The sequence below is a fragment of the Sapajus apella genome, unplaced genomic scaffold (genome assembly GCF_009761245.1).
Source record: "Sapajus apella isolate SASKATOON/1434 unplaced genomic scaffold, GSC_monkey_1.0 scaffold50, whole genome shotgun sequence".
NCBI lineage: Eukaryota > Metazoa > Chordata > Mammalia > Primates > Cebidae > Sapajus > Sapajus apella.
Genome location: NW_022436990.1, coordinates 5970009 through 5984219, shown reverse-complemented (window position 1 = coordinate 5984219; position 14211 = coordinate 5970009). Strand labels below are relative to the sequence as shown.

Below are 14211 nucleotides of genomic sequence, written 5' to 3'. Positions count from 1 at the left end.
GGAGAACTATTTTCAGAAAACTATATGCAATAACATTTAGGTAAAATGATTACAAACTGTACATAACAGTGTTAATGAATTATCTTCCTGTGATCTACAGCTATCTGTACTTGTTAGCCAGAAGGGCTACTCCATGATATTCTGGTGCGTTATTTTCAGCAACTCCATAGTTCAGAAATGATGGTGTAGCAACAGAGCTTCAGCGGTTATTTACATTTTAAAAGGTAATAGGTATAATTTAAGACTGTCTGGCATTATCTACTATAGCTGAACATTTCTAAGGTTATCAGCAATTCCTCTCCTTAGGGTATACCCAACAGAAATGGTCATGTGTTCACCAAAAGACATTTATAAGAATACAGGAGTCTCTCCTTATCCATAGAGAATATATTCTAAGACCCCCCAGTGGATGCCTGAAACCACAGAGACTACCAAACTCTATATATACTACATTTTTTCCTATACATACATACCTATGACCAAGTTTAATTTATAAATTAGGCACACTAGGAAATTGACAACAATAATAAAATAGAACATGTATAACAATATATTTTAATAAAAGTTACGTGAAGGCAATCCCACTCTCAAAATATCTTTTTGTATAGTACTCACCCTTCTTCTTGTGACAAAGTGAGATGATAAAATGCCTACATGATGAGACGAAGTAAGGTGAATGCTACAGGCTTTGTAATGTAGCATTTAAGACTTATGAATTGTTTATAATTCTGGAACTTTCCACTTGATATTTTCAGACCACAGTTGACCATGGATAACTAAAGCCATGGAAAGCAAAACTGTGAATAAAAGGGGGGGACTATTACATTCAAAACAGCACTATTTGTAACAGTTAAAAACTGAAACTACCCAAATGCTCATCAACACAAATTATATTCATTCAACACTATACAGAAATTATTTATTCAGTTGAATGAATCACAACTGCATGCAAAAGTATGGATGAATTTCACAGACATTATGTTGAGCAAAACAGCCAGACATAAAATAGTACATGCTCAGCAATGCATCTAAAAAAGGTTAAAAAACAGCAAAACTAATCTCTGATGTTAGAACAGTGGTTTCTTAGGGGGCATAGTGAATAAATAAAGTTACACATGGGAGATTCTGAAGTGCCAGTTATGTCTGTTTCTTTCTCTGGGTACCAGTCACATGGGCATGTGCAATTGGTAAATATTCATCAAACTGTACACTGAAGGTAGGCACTTTCTGAATCTATGTTATTCTTTAACAAAATTTTCCCCTCCAAAAAAATGCAGATCCCCTTCACTGCCTAACCCCCAAGCTATGGGTTTCTTTGCTTCGTATATCACTCCCACCAAAGCCAATTTGGTGGGAATGAGAACTCATCCTTTAATAATCTTTCCCCTGCAGGTATCATTCTAGGACAGAGTACTGCTGCAAACCACTCTTAGAATCAATGTTTTCTTTGACTATGATTAGCTCATTGGTGCAACATGTTCTTTGTGGCATTAAGACAACATTTTCAAAACGGCAAAGTATTAATAATGAAAGAGCCATTTGACGGTAAAACAAGTAAATAGTTTTTATTTTCCAAAAGCAATCTGCAGCCACCCACCAAATTCTTTTTTGAAATGTCATCAGTGCTTAGGGAAAAAAACTATCAGTTGACATCTATTATTTATAAAAGACCCTATGAAGGCTATTAAAGATGTCAAGAATGTTTTATCTACTAACCTAAAACCTGTCTCAGACAGAAATAAAAATGGCTGCAGAGTCAACACATGCATTTCATGTTAGTGCTGTATTTGAGGACACCTGGGCCAAGGCTATGTGTTAAGTCAGTGAAAAGATGTAATTCATGGGGTAACTGAAAAATCCACTAGACAGGAAGATAGATGGATTGAACATTTTCTGTGCCACCAAGTGGCTAATGATAGGTAAACACCTCTGAGCAAAACAAAATCCAGAATTGCTCCAGCCGTTCTCTGACCACCTCCTGCAACAGGTGTGAGCAGCCATCAGCCTGCTGAGGGCTCCTCTGGAACAGGGAGCAAATGCAGCGTTTCTGGGAGGGCACATCCTCCCTTCCATCCTGTAGAGTCCAGCTTAGTCAGAAGCACCCGCTGTGGAGAAACTAGCAGGGGGCAGAGCCGGAACTCAAACAAGGTTTACTGATTCTAAAGCCCAATCTCAAAGCTATTGCTGCATACAGCTTCCTAATTTTCAACACCTATTTTCGTCCTCTTACCAGAAGAAGAAATAAAGAGTGGCAGAGCTAGGGAATTCATTATGGTCCATATCTATCTCTTCAGAGCCCTGCTCTGGGTTTCAACCAGCCATCCAATGGGAGGCAAGGCTCCTGGTGACCTGGACTCACCTGGAATCATCAAATCCCTAAGGACACTGATTTCCAGAAAGTTATCTTCCAAATTATTCCAGCTAAGTGGACGGCCAATCTTCATATATCTGTACCGCAACTGCACAAGAGTGCACACACACATGCAAACACGTGCACACACACATCACAATAAAAAGAAGGCTGGAGATAACAAAAGTCACAGAAACAAGCCCTCAGGATTCCATCGCTTTTGGACATGCATCTGCAGGAAGCTCAGGCAGCTCTTCAAACTTAACCTGCTCCTGTTTTTGGTTCTTTGTTCCCATCCGTAACTGATATGCCGTCTTGTTCGGTTTCCCTTATTGGTTCTCTCAGAACTGATTCTCTCTTCTTAAAAAATAGGGCCAATTATCCATTTGGGTAAATAACAATACAATTCTCTAAAAAATAATTTTTTTCATTCTCTCAGAATCAATAAGGGAAATTAAGTGCGCATAATCAGATAGTACAAAGATACACAATTTTTTTTTCATTTTTAGAAAAGGGGTTTGTTACAAACTATAAAACATGACACAGCATCTGTTAAAAATTGAGTTCCCTTACATAGTTATCATACATTATAGTTGTGAAATATTGCACTTATGGATTAGATTTATTTTATGTACATTTTGCAATTTGCATGCCCTTGTGAATCAACATATTTTACATCTTTCATGTGTAGATACACACACACATGATGTGATTCAAAGTTAAAATTTTTCAAAAGTATACATACAAACTAAGTGCATGGGGAATTAAAATGCATCACATACCAAATGAAAAGAACTATAGCATAAAACACAGCATGTACCTTGCCTAGGAATGTAAAACAAAGTATATGGCCATTGTATCTCTAGAATTGTATTTCTTTTCTCTTCATAGAAAATAGAGCCCATTATCCATTTGGGTAAATAACAATACACTTCTCTAAAAAATAACTTTTTTTCATGTTATCAAACAAACTTTATTGCATATAACCTCTTTTTGGACTTAGGAATCATGCATACTTGCATTTTTGCCCAATAAAGAAGGTATTACAAATTTCAAAAGCCAAGGACAAGTTTGGATGTGACAAGGTGAACTAAATTTATACATGGTAAATAACATAAAAAATTTTTTCTAAGTAATGATAAATTTATCACACTCTTGGCTCCAGCTCACCAACAATTCCAAAGATATTTAATAAAAAATAAACATCATTATGTAAAATAAAATGTGACATTCAAATAAGCAGACATATATCTAAATACGAATACATGGGCTTTTTCCATTGTTGTTTCATCAATAATACAATGGTCATTGGCACCCTTTTCTTAATTTTTTATAATATTTGTAAATTTTCAGTAAAAACTTTATATATTAGTTTCACTGTTTTATTTTGAAGTATAATAGCCCTATTTTCCTTTCTTAGCCTCAAATATACCCTAATCTTAAAATATTACATATGTATGTGTATATCACATACATATTGACATGTTTATCAAACGACTTGCTAAAATAAAGTCCCTGTGAAAAGATTTGTCAAAATTGGACAAAACTAAGATTCATAAGAAGAGAGCCTCTAGTATATCCATTTACCTCTTTGCTCTACTAGCTGGGGGAAAAAATGAGGGGGCCTTAAAAATTGCATACTTCCTGATCTATCAACAGTTTTCTGAAATGCTACTCCAGAACCCCAGAACACCTTAATTTCCTTAATTCCTATTTTTTCCAACATTGCAAAGTTTCTAAAATTGGAATTATCTTACAAATAATGCATATATTTTACGGTAGTTGCCCTTTTTAAAAAGGCTATATTAAATTGACATCATATCTGATAAGTAATGAAAATTTAGAAGCACAGAAATGTATTAAATATAGTATTATTCATCAAGGGAAACTCTAAGTTCTTTTTAATTTGCCATTTCTTCCAGTAACATTTGCTAAATTACTAATCACCCTACTCAAAGTGGAATATTTACAATCTCCTAAAACAACAACAACAAAAAGCATAATCCTGGAACCAATCAATTTTTAACACTTTTTTCTACAATGTCAATTAATGTCAAGACATTTGATCAATTCACCAATGTGAAGACACTAGAGAATGATTAAGAGAATAGAAGAGTAGATAATAGAAACACAGAAAACTTACTGAAAAATAAAGGTAGTTGCCAATTGACAGTACAAATGATGTATTATAGAGGAACTCTCTGACAAGATAATACATTGTTATTCCAAGAATTGGTCTTACGTTTGTTCGGCCAGACTACCTGCTGTACTTTCAGAAACTAGTCATGCAAAAGCCTTGGGTAAAATTTAGGTCTGATAGCCTGGAACTTATATTGGCATTAAAAATTAAGAACTTTGGCTGGGCATAGTGGCTCACGCCTCAAATCCTAGCACTTTGGGAGGCTGAGGCAGGTGGATCACAAGGTCAGGAGATCGAGATCATCCTGGCCAACATGATGAAACTTCATCTCTACTAATACAAAAATTAGCTGTGCATGGTGGTGGGTGCCTGTAATCTTAGCAACTCAGGAGGCTGAGGCAGGAGAATCATTTGAACCAGGGAGTGGGAGGTTGCAGTGAGTCGAGATCGTACCACTGTACTCTATTCTGGGCGACAGAGTGAGACTCCCTCTCAAAAAAAAAAAAAAATAAATAAGAACTTTGAGGCCACTTGGAACTTTTAGGCCACTTGACCAAGAAATCTATTTCTCTTAGTAAGAAAGAAAAGTTTGGTGATTGATCTTTATTTTATTGGCACACTTCATGGGAAGAAATTATCAATAGTTTATTCATTTTTTCAATGAAAGCATGATAGGCATATTTCAAAATAGACTAAATCCCATTTAAAACCTCTCCCATTTCAAGGATTCTGCATTTACTTCTGCTGATTGTAAAAAATTTGTCTATACAATTGCCACTTAAACTTTGCACATCATTTTGCACTTCCACCCTCAAGTAAACTACCAATCCAAAATGATTGTATGAATTTTCTTTCTTTCTTTCTTTTTTTTTTTTTTTTTTTTTGAGACAGATTTTCGCTCTGCAGCTCAGGCTGGAGTGGAGTGGCATGATCTTGGCACAATGCAATCTCCACCTCTTGGGTTCAAGTGATTCTCCTGTGTCAGCCTCCTGAGTAGCTGGAATTACAGGCAGCTGCTACTACAGCCGGCTAATTTTTGTATTTTTAGTAGAGACAGGGTTTAACCATGTTGGCTAGGCTAGTCTCGAACTCCTGGCCTTAAGTGATCCACAAGCCTCAGCCTCCCAAAGTGCTGGGATTACAAGCATGAGCCACTGTGCCAGGCGCAAAAGGATTGTATAGATTTTCAGATTGCCTAAAGCTGATATTGAAAGAGACAACCCAACTGATTTTCCAGGCTTCTTATTATTCTAAATGTCACTGCATGTATTCTTTACTCCATAACAAGGGTTAATTCTGATGAATTACAGAACAGAATTGTGGACATTTGCCTCAACTATTTTTATCCAGACTTGCATGAAAAATTTGCAGGTTAAATAAATACAGTCTTGACATGGCTCTGTCCCTACAGAAACTGGCAAATGAGAAGTTCCAGCTGTCGCGATAGAGGATGTGAAACCCCAAAGCTCAAACAGTCCTGCAGCAACTGGTACCACATCAATACAAAGGTTAACTCCTCTATAATAAATACTCAAGTATCAATAAAGGCACTGATTTTTAAACTACCTCTTATGAAGACTCACAACTATTCAATCCGCCTGTTAGAGCAGCACCCCATAATTTTAACCACCTGGTGTAATGCAGAGATGGCCTTACAAAGAGGTACAGCACTCATGACCAATTTGGAGATAATGTTAGTCAAGAAGGGGGAGACGCTTTGATTAAATGCTAATTTTTTTGTTCCTTATTAATAGTGTTTTTTCTCTGAAGTTTTATGTCTCAATGATTTTATAGTGAAGTTAAATAAAGGATGACGTGCAACAAAAAATAATTTTGTATCAAAAGACTACAGACGTATTTTACTGCTTCGAAACCAACTTCTGTTTTGCATGATCAAATAAATCCCAGCAAACAATAATTTGAAATGGGAAACTAATCTTAGTCCGGGATAGTAACATGCCTTATAGAAGAAAGCACATGGAGAAAAATTATTTGAGAAGAATCCTGGGTCCCAGGTAAAGGTGAGAGCACTCTAGAGCAAACATAAAGCCCTCTGTTACTTATTTTCCCTTTTCCCCACCCCTCCAATCTCTCTCTTTATTTTTAATCTCACATCATCAGCTGCCTAGATTCTATTCATTTCCCTATTGATAGACTTCATGTTTTTCTTTGGAACTAAGAAATACAAAGAAATAAAGAACTTAGATAGCTTGGAGCCAGGTGTGGGGGCTCATGTCTCTAATCCCAGAGCTTTGGGAGGCCGTGGCAGGCAGATCACCTGAGGTCAGGAGTTTGAGACCAGCCTCGCCAACAGGCGAAACCATATCTCTACTAAAAATACAAAACTTAGCTGGGTGTGGTGGCACACACCTGTAATCTCAGCTACTTGAGAGGCTGAGGCAGGAGAATCACTTGAACCTGGGAAGCAGAGGCTGCAATGAGCTGAGATTACACCATTGCACTCCAGATATGGGTGACAGAGTGAGACTTCATCTCAAAAAGAAAAAGAACTTGGTTTTGTTAGAAAAATCTGAATTCAGAAAGACCAGGGGAAGAGAAGAAAGAAAAGAAGCTAGTTTCCTATGTCCCCAAATGTTGTCTTATCTCATGGGTGACATCTCTGAATTAGTGTGTGGTGTTTAAATGAAAAGAAAATTAGGACTTATTTGTTGCCCTCTGAGCAAATTATTTTTTCCAATGAAAGCAAAAGCCTAGCCATAGAGTGCTCAGTGGATGCTATAGTAGGAGTAACATCTTGACATCATCTAGTGGTCCAACTAGTTCAAGTGTTAATGTTCAGGACACAGGACAGGACAGGCATACTCAACTATAAATTCTCACTCCAGAGAGTGGGGAGAGACAGGGCTCAGGAAACATCGCTTTGCAAACTTTAAACACTTAAGAAATTTTGACATAAGTGTGAAAAGTGCCTCTGGAGCTCAAATAATTGTCTAGTATAGGTAGCATATGCAAGTGTGTGAATAGAATGGTGGGAAGAAAATTTAGATTCAGAACATCTGCCTCAAATTATACTGTGCTATTTATTACCTGTGACCTTGGACCTACTGCCTCTTTTAGCCTTAATTTCCTTATCTGAAAATTGGGAAAACACAAGTACATATATGATGGGATTGTTGGAAGATTTAATAAAATGAAACGTGTGTGACCAAATGGTGCAGTACAAAACACAGTAGACACTCAAACATTTCACAAAACCAACTTTCCTACACTGCACTTGTGTGCTTCAGACCATGACTTAAAATCCTTGTATGTGTGTGAAGAAACTAATATTCTTTCTGAAATGACCACTGTCTGACATCTGCATTGCTTGAAATATTAGGAATCTCCTACCTCCTAGTACCATAGGTGAAATGATTTGAAGTTTACCCATATATTTATCAAGGACCTACTTTCTTCCTCAAGAGGCTTACAGTCTAACAGTAAGAGAGTAATGCAAGCAATTACACTCCTAGGTGTAACTGCCACTATATAGCAGTCTGGTGCTATACTGGCAGCAGGCAGAAGAGGAGCAGGACATGAGCCTGAAGGAGCTCAGGAGGCTTTGGAGAGAAGTGTGACTTGGACTCAGGCTTAGGGGTCAAAGGAGTTTACCAATTATGAGAGTGAGCAAGGAGAGGCCTTCCAGACAGAACCTAAAGAATGACCTCCAAACTTTAAATACTTTTAAATATTTATATGTATATTTAACATTTTTGGAATGCATATAAATCCTAAATTCTTTCTTTCCTTCCTTATCTTTTATTTTTTAGAGACAGGGTCTTGATCTTTCACCCAGGCTGGAGTCTAGTGGTGTAATCAGAGCTCAGTGCAGCCTTGAACTCCTAAGCTGAAGCAATCCTCCTGCCTCAGCCTCTAGTAGCTGGGACTAGAGGTACATACCACCAAGCCTGGCTGACTTTTTTTTTTCTGTCACCCAGTCTGGAGTGCAGTGGCATGATCTTAGCTCACTGCAACCTCCATTTCCCAGGTTCAAGTGACTCTCCTGCCTCAGCCTCCTGAGTATCTGGGACTACAGGTGCACGCCATCCTGCCCATCTAATTTTTGTCTTTTTAGTAGAGATGGGGTTTCACCATGTCAGCCACGCTTGTCTCAAACTCCTGACCTCAAGTGATCACTTGCCTTGTACTCCCAACGTGCTGAGCTTACAGGTGTGAGCCACCGCGCCTGGCCTGATGTTTTACATTTTTGTAGAGATGGAGTCTTGTTTTGTTGTTCAGGCTGGTCTCAAACTCTTGGCCTCAAGAGAGCCTCCCAAAGGGCTGTGATTACAGGCATGAGCACCACACCTGACCTAAATTCTAAATCCTTATAAGTTATACATACATATTAAAACACTCATCGTTGTATACCTTTTTTCATTTTTTCCAAGGACTCTAATTGAGGCAATAAAAGTAATAAAGATTTATGCCTTTTGCGATTCATGAGAAGAACTTCTATAGAAGTAAGCACTGATAAGCATAAATTGATAAAATCATATCAAACATTCTACTTTTACATATTTGTTATTAACTGGGGGGCAATACAGCAGTACCTTGATATTTGGTGTAAGGAATTGCCTGTGGAGGTTCATGGTGGTCTCTTAAATAATGGTTCCATCTAGAATCACATCATCATCACCATCAATACCACCATCATTACCTCAGCTAATAGGTTTACAGTATGTATGTGCCAAATACTGTTGTAAGCATTAAATATATAGAAACCCCTCCTATAATCCCAGCACTTTAGAAGGCCAAGGTGGGCAGATCACCTGAGGTCAGGAGTTTGAGACCAGCCTGACCAACATGGAGAAACCAGTCTCTACTAAAAATACAAAAATTAGCTGGGTGTGGTGGTGCATGCCTGTAATCCCAGCTACTCGGGAGGCTGAGGCAGAATTGCTTGAACCTGGGAGGCAGAGGTTGCTGTGAGCCGCGATCATACCATTGCAGTCTAGCCCAGGCAAAAAGAGCAAAACTCGGTTTCAAAAAAAAAAAAAGAAACCCATTAATTCCCCAAATGATAAATACATTGTTATACCAAAAGTCAATGACCTTTTTTCAATTTTTGCTAAAATTTTCTAACTTGATAAGCAAATTTTACATTGGATAGAGTATGCTGAACACAGGTTTACAAATCATTTCTTATTTCTCTCTAGAGACATCCCTTTTTATAGGCCTTTGAATTTTTACTTCACCACTTAGCTCTTAGCTTTCTTTTCTGCTCTACTTTTCACAGACAAACTAAGTTTTTATTCTTCTCAAGAGTTACAATATATTGATGACCAGACTGGAAAAACCAAGTTGCCCTGAAAAGGTCTTGTAGATAGTCAGCTGGGCTATGCTCTGACTAAAGTAATTTGTTCCCAACCAGTACAAGCAATTCAAATCCATGCTTCAGCAAAATGACAAGTTAATACCCGTCAGGACTTTGCAACCACATATAAGAAGTGACATCAAAGATGATAAATCTAAATGTTATCATATATCATCCCTGAAATTAGAAGGCAGCATGACAGGTACTTTATATAATAAAAATTGTTGTAAAATTTAGGAATAAAGGTTTAACACAGCTACTATTAAATTCCCTTTCTATGTTATCTTGATGCATCAAATGTGTTCTTTTATATGTGTTATTTACATATTTCATCAAACTTGAAATTAACCCATTATAAGAAAAATTAACACTGCAAATTTGCCTCAAGCTCCCTTGAAATGAAATGATTATAAAATTGGAAGCTGAATTGTATGTCTGAGTAAAAACATGCCCATAAATAGTATAACCTATAAATGCAGAAAGTAGCAAATAACTCTCAATTATCACAGAAAATTTAACCTCAGTTTCAAGGCATCAACAGAAGGTGTAGTATTTTATGGAGTTTTGATAAATTTTAGGCAAATTCTGACTCATTATTTCATGATCTCATCATTTAATATATATATTACAATGTTTTCAGAACAGTGTCTGAATGTGTGTGATAAGCCAAATGTCCCTAACTTCAGTATTAGCTATTTGGCTTAAAGGACTCAATTTTCATAATAGACAAACCACTTAGGACAAACCACTCAGCGTAAAACAATGGCTCTTGAAGTTAGAAGGGTCACCACAAAGACTCCACAGTGCTGGGCTGTGTTTAACTTGTCATTTCCACTGTCAGAATGACAAAACTGATTTGATCAAAAATAGTCTCCAAAGAAGGCCAGTGTACTTTGGGAACACACCAACCTGGTCCAACCACGGTGAACTTAGAATTCTGAGAGCATGGCATCAGACTCCCTTGGGGGAGAGTGGTGGAATGTGCACCTCAGTCTACCTAACCAAAACCTAAATTGTTTTTTAGTTAAAAATATGTATTCCAAGGACCCTAATAATTGGAGTAGCATTTGAAAATAATAGCTTCAACAAATATAATTTTTAAAGACTTTTTGCCATTGAGAAATGCTGTTCTATGGGTATGAAATAAAATGCAAGGCTTTCTCCCACTGAAATCTGAGAGGCACAGAACTTGTTTTAACTATTCGTATGTCTATGTTGGCTTCACAGATAAAGATCAACTCAATGGCATTTTAGGAAATTAATTGTGTCTAATCCCCAGTGTCTTAGTCGACATTTCCTTTATTAATAGAAGAGGATACACATGGTTGTGGGTGACCTTTTACTGGGTTTGCTATGACTGTTGCAGCAGCCTGCAAAGTATAGCTGCTCTGTGAAGTACACCAGAATGCTCCAAGGGGGAAAATGCTTCATCAGGCTTCTCCTTAGCTTTCTGGATCTTAACCATCAAAGTTTCTTAAGCATTTGCAGACTTGTTTTCAAAAATCTCAATATATAAGTAACAAAAATAGACAACAAAACAGTGATTTCTAAATTGTCTTCCAAAAACTACATCTAATATTTTGTTAATGTACAACTTTCATACAAAAGTATAACTGGTAATTTTTTGTAAAATATTTATCCCTCCCCCTACTTACCACTCTGAAATTGTCATAAGTGATCCAGTAATAAACAAATAAATAATGAGTAGGCCTGCATTTATTTCCTTAATCTTTCCTAGTGCCTTCCTTTCTTCTTTTCTTTACTTTTTATTTTCTTTTTCTGAGGTAGCATTGAGGTTTCAGACCACCGCAATAATGCAAGTCACGAGAATTTTTTGGTTTCCCAGTGCATATAAAAGTTATGTTCACACTGTTAAGTCTATTAATAGTAGCCTATATATTCCATAAAGTGTGAAATAGCATTATGTCTAAAAATAATGTACAGATCTTAATTTAAAAAACACTTTATTGCTAAAAAATGCTAACAATCATCTGAGCCTTCAGCAAATTGTAATCTTATTGCTGGTAGAGGGTCTTGCATCCACACTGCTGAAGGCAAGACCCTGGCTGATCAGAGATGACCTTGCTGAAGACTGGGGCAGCTGTGGCAGTTTCTTAAAAATAAGACAACAGGCTGGGCATGGTGGCTCACATCTGTAATCCCAGCACTTTCGGAGGGTGAGGCAGGTGGATCACGAGGTCAAGAGATCAAAACCATCCTGGCCAACATGGTGAAACACCGTCTCGACTAAAAACACAAACAGCTGGATGTGGTGGTGTGAGTCTGTAATCCCTGCCACTCGGGAGGCTGAGGCAGGAGAATCTCTTGAACTCAGGAGGTGGAGGTTGCAGTGAGCAAAGATTGTACCATTGCACTCCAGCCTGGGCGACAGAGTGAGACAGAACGAGACTCTGTCTCAAAAAATAAATAAATAAAAATAAAAAATAAGACAATTACATTTGCCTCGTCAATGAACTATTCCTTTCATGAAAGATTTTTCTATAGCATGTGATGCTGTTTGAGACCATTTTCCCCAGAGTAGAACTTCTTTCAAAATTGGAGTCAATCCACTTAAAACCTGCAATGCTGTGTCAACGAAGTTTATGAAATGTTCTCAATCCTTTGTTGTCATCTCAACAATGTTCAGTGTCTTTTCCAGGGGCAGATTCCATCTCAAGAAACTTTCTTTGCTCATCCATAAGAATCAACTTACCATCCATTCAGGTTTTATCCTGAGACTGAAGCAATTCAGCCTCCACTTCTGATTCTCATTCTCTTTCTATTTCTACCAAAAATGCTCTTGAACCCTTCAAAGTCTTCTATGAAAATTGGAATTAATTTCTTCTAAACTCCTATCAATGTTGATATTTTGACCTCCTCCCTTGAATTATAAATGCTCTTAATGGCATTCAGAATGATAAATCTTTTCTAGGATTTCAACTTATTTTGCCCTGATCTATCAGAAGAATCACTATGGAAGCTATAGCCTTACAAGATATAATTCTTTCATAATAAGATTGAAAGTTGAAATTACTCCTCAATCTATGGGCTGCAGAATGAACGCTGTGTTGGCAGGCATGAAAACAATATGAATTGCTTTATACATCTCCATCAGGGCTCTTGAGTGACCAGGTGCATTGTCAATGAGCAATAATATTTTGAATGAAATCTGTTTTTCTAAGCAGTAGGTCTTCACTGTGGGCTTAAGATATTCAGTAAACCATGTTGTAAACAGGTATATGATCATCCAGGTTTTGTTGTTCCATTTATAGAGAACAGCATATTTGGCATAATTCTTAAGTGCCTTACGATTCTCAAAATAATCAATGAGCATTGGCTTCAACTTAAAGTCACCAGTTGCATTAGCTCCTAAAAAGATAGTCAGCTTGTCCTTGAAACTTGGAAGCCAGGCAATGACTTCTCCTCTCTAGCTATGAAAGTCCCAGATGGCATCTTCTTCCAATCTTAATAAATCAAACCCAATAATTAAAAAAAAAAGGCTGTTTCATCTACATTAAAAATCTATTGTTTAGTGTAGCCACCTTCATTAACGATCTTAGCTACAACTTGTGGATTACTTGCTGTAGCTTCTGCATTAGCACTTACTGTTTCACTGTGCACTTTTCTGTCACAAAAACAGATTCTTTCCTCAAACCTCATGAACCAATCTCTGCTATCTTCGAAATTTCTTTCTGCAGCATAGAATTGAAAATAGTTAGGGCCTTGCTCTGGATTAGCTTTTGGCTTAAGGGAAGGTCATGGCTGGTTTGATTTTCTATCCAGACTACTAAAACTTTCTCTGTATCATCAATAAAGCTGTTACATTTTCTTATCATTTGTGTGTCCACTGGAAGAGTACTTTGTATATACTCACTTCAATAACTTTTCCTTTGTATTCACAACTTGGCTAACCGTTAATGCAAGAGACCCAGCTTTCGGCCTGTCTTAGCTTTTGACCTACCTTCCTCACTAATCCTAATCATTTCTAGCTTTTGATTTACCGTGGCAGATCTGTGGATCTTCCTTTCATTTGAACACTTAGATGTCACTGTAGGGTTACTAACTGGACTAATTTTAATATTGTTTTGTCTCATGGAATAGGGAGTCCAAGAAGAGGTAGAGAGACAGAGAAATAGTCAGTGGAGCAGTCAGAATACACACAACATTTATCAATTAAGTTTGCTGTTTTGTGTGTACATGATTCATCGTGCCCAAAACCAAATACAATAGCAACATCAAAGATTACTGATCACAGATCATCATAACAGATATAATAATGATGAAAACATTTGAAATAGTGTGAGAATTGCCAAAATGTGACACAGAGATTCAAAGTGAGCACATGCTGTTGGAAAAATGGTGCCAACAGACTTGCTCAACAGAGGGGGGCCACAATCCTTCATT

At 37.2% G+C, this 14211-nt stretch overlaps 1 protein-coding gene across 6 annotated transcripts in view; it reads right to left on the bottom strand.

The window, feature by feature from the left end:
- SLC25A21 (solute carrier family 25 member 21) overlaps positions 1-14211 on the bottom strand; it is a 503455-nt gene that overhangs the window by 321422 nt on the left and 167822 nt on the right. The window contains exon 1 of one of the 6 annotated variants that reach the window (XM_032242682.1): positions 616-4761. The exons of the other annotated variants lie outside the window; for them this stretch is intronic. The gene's annotated coding sequence lies outside the window, so the exon portion shown is untranslated. Of the gene's footprint in view, positions 1-615; positions 4762-14211 lie in introns of those variants that run through there. 6 annotated transcript variants of the gene reach the window in all.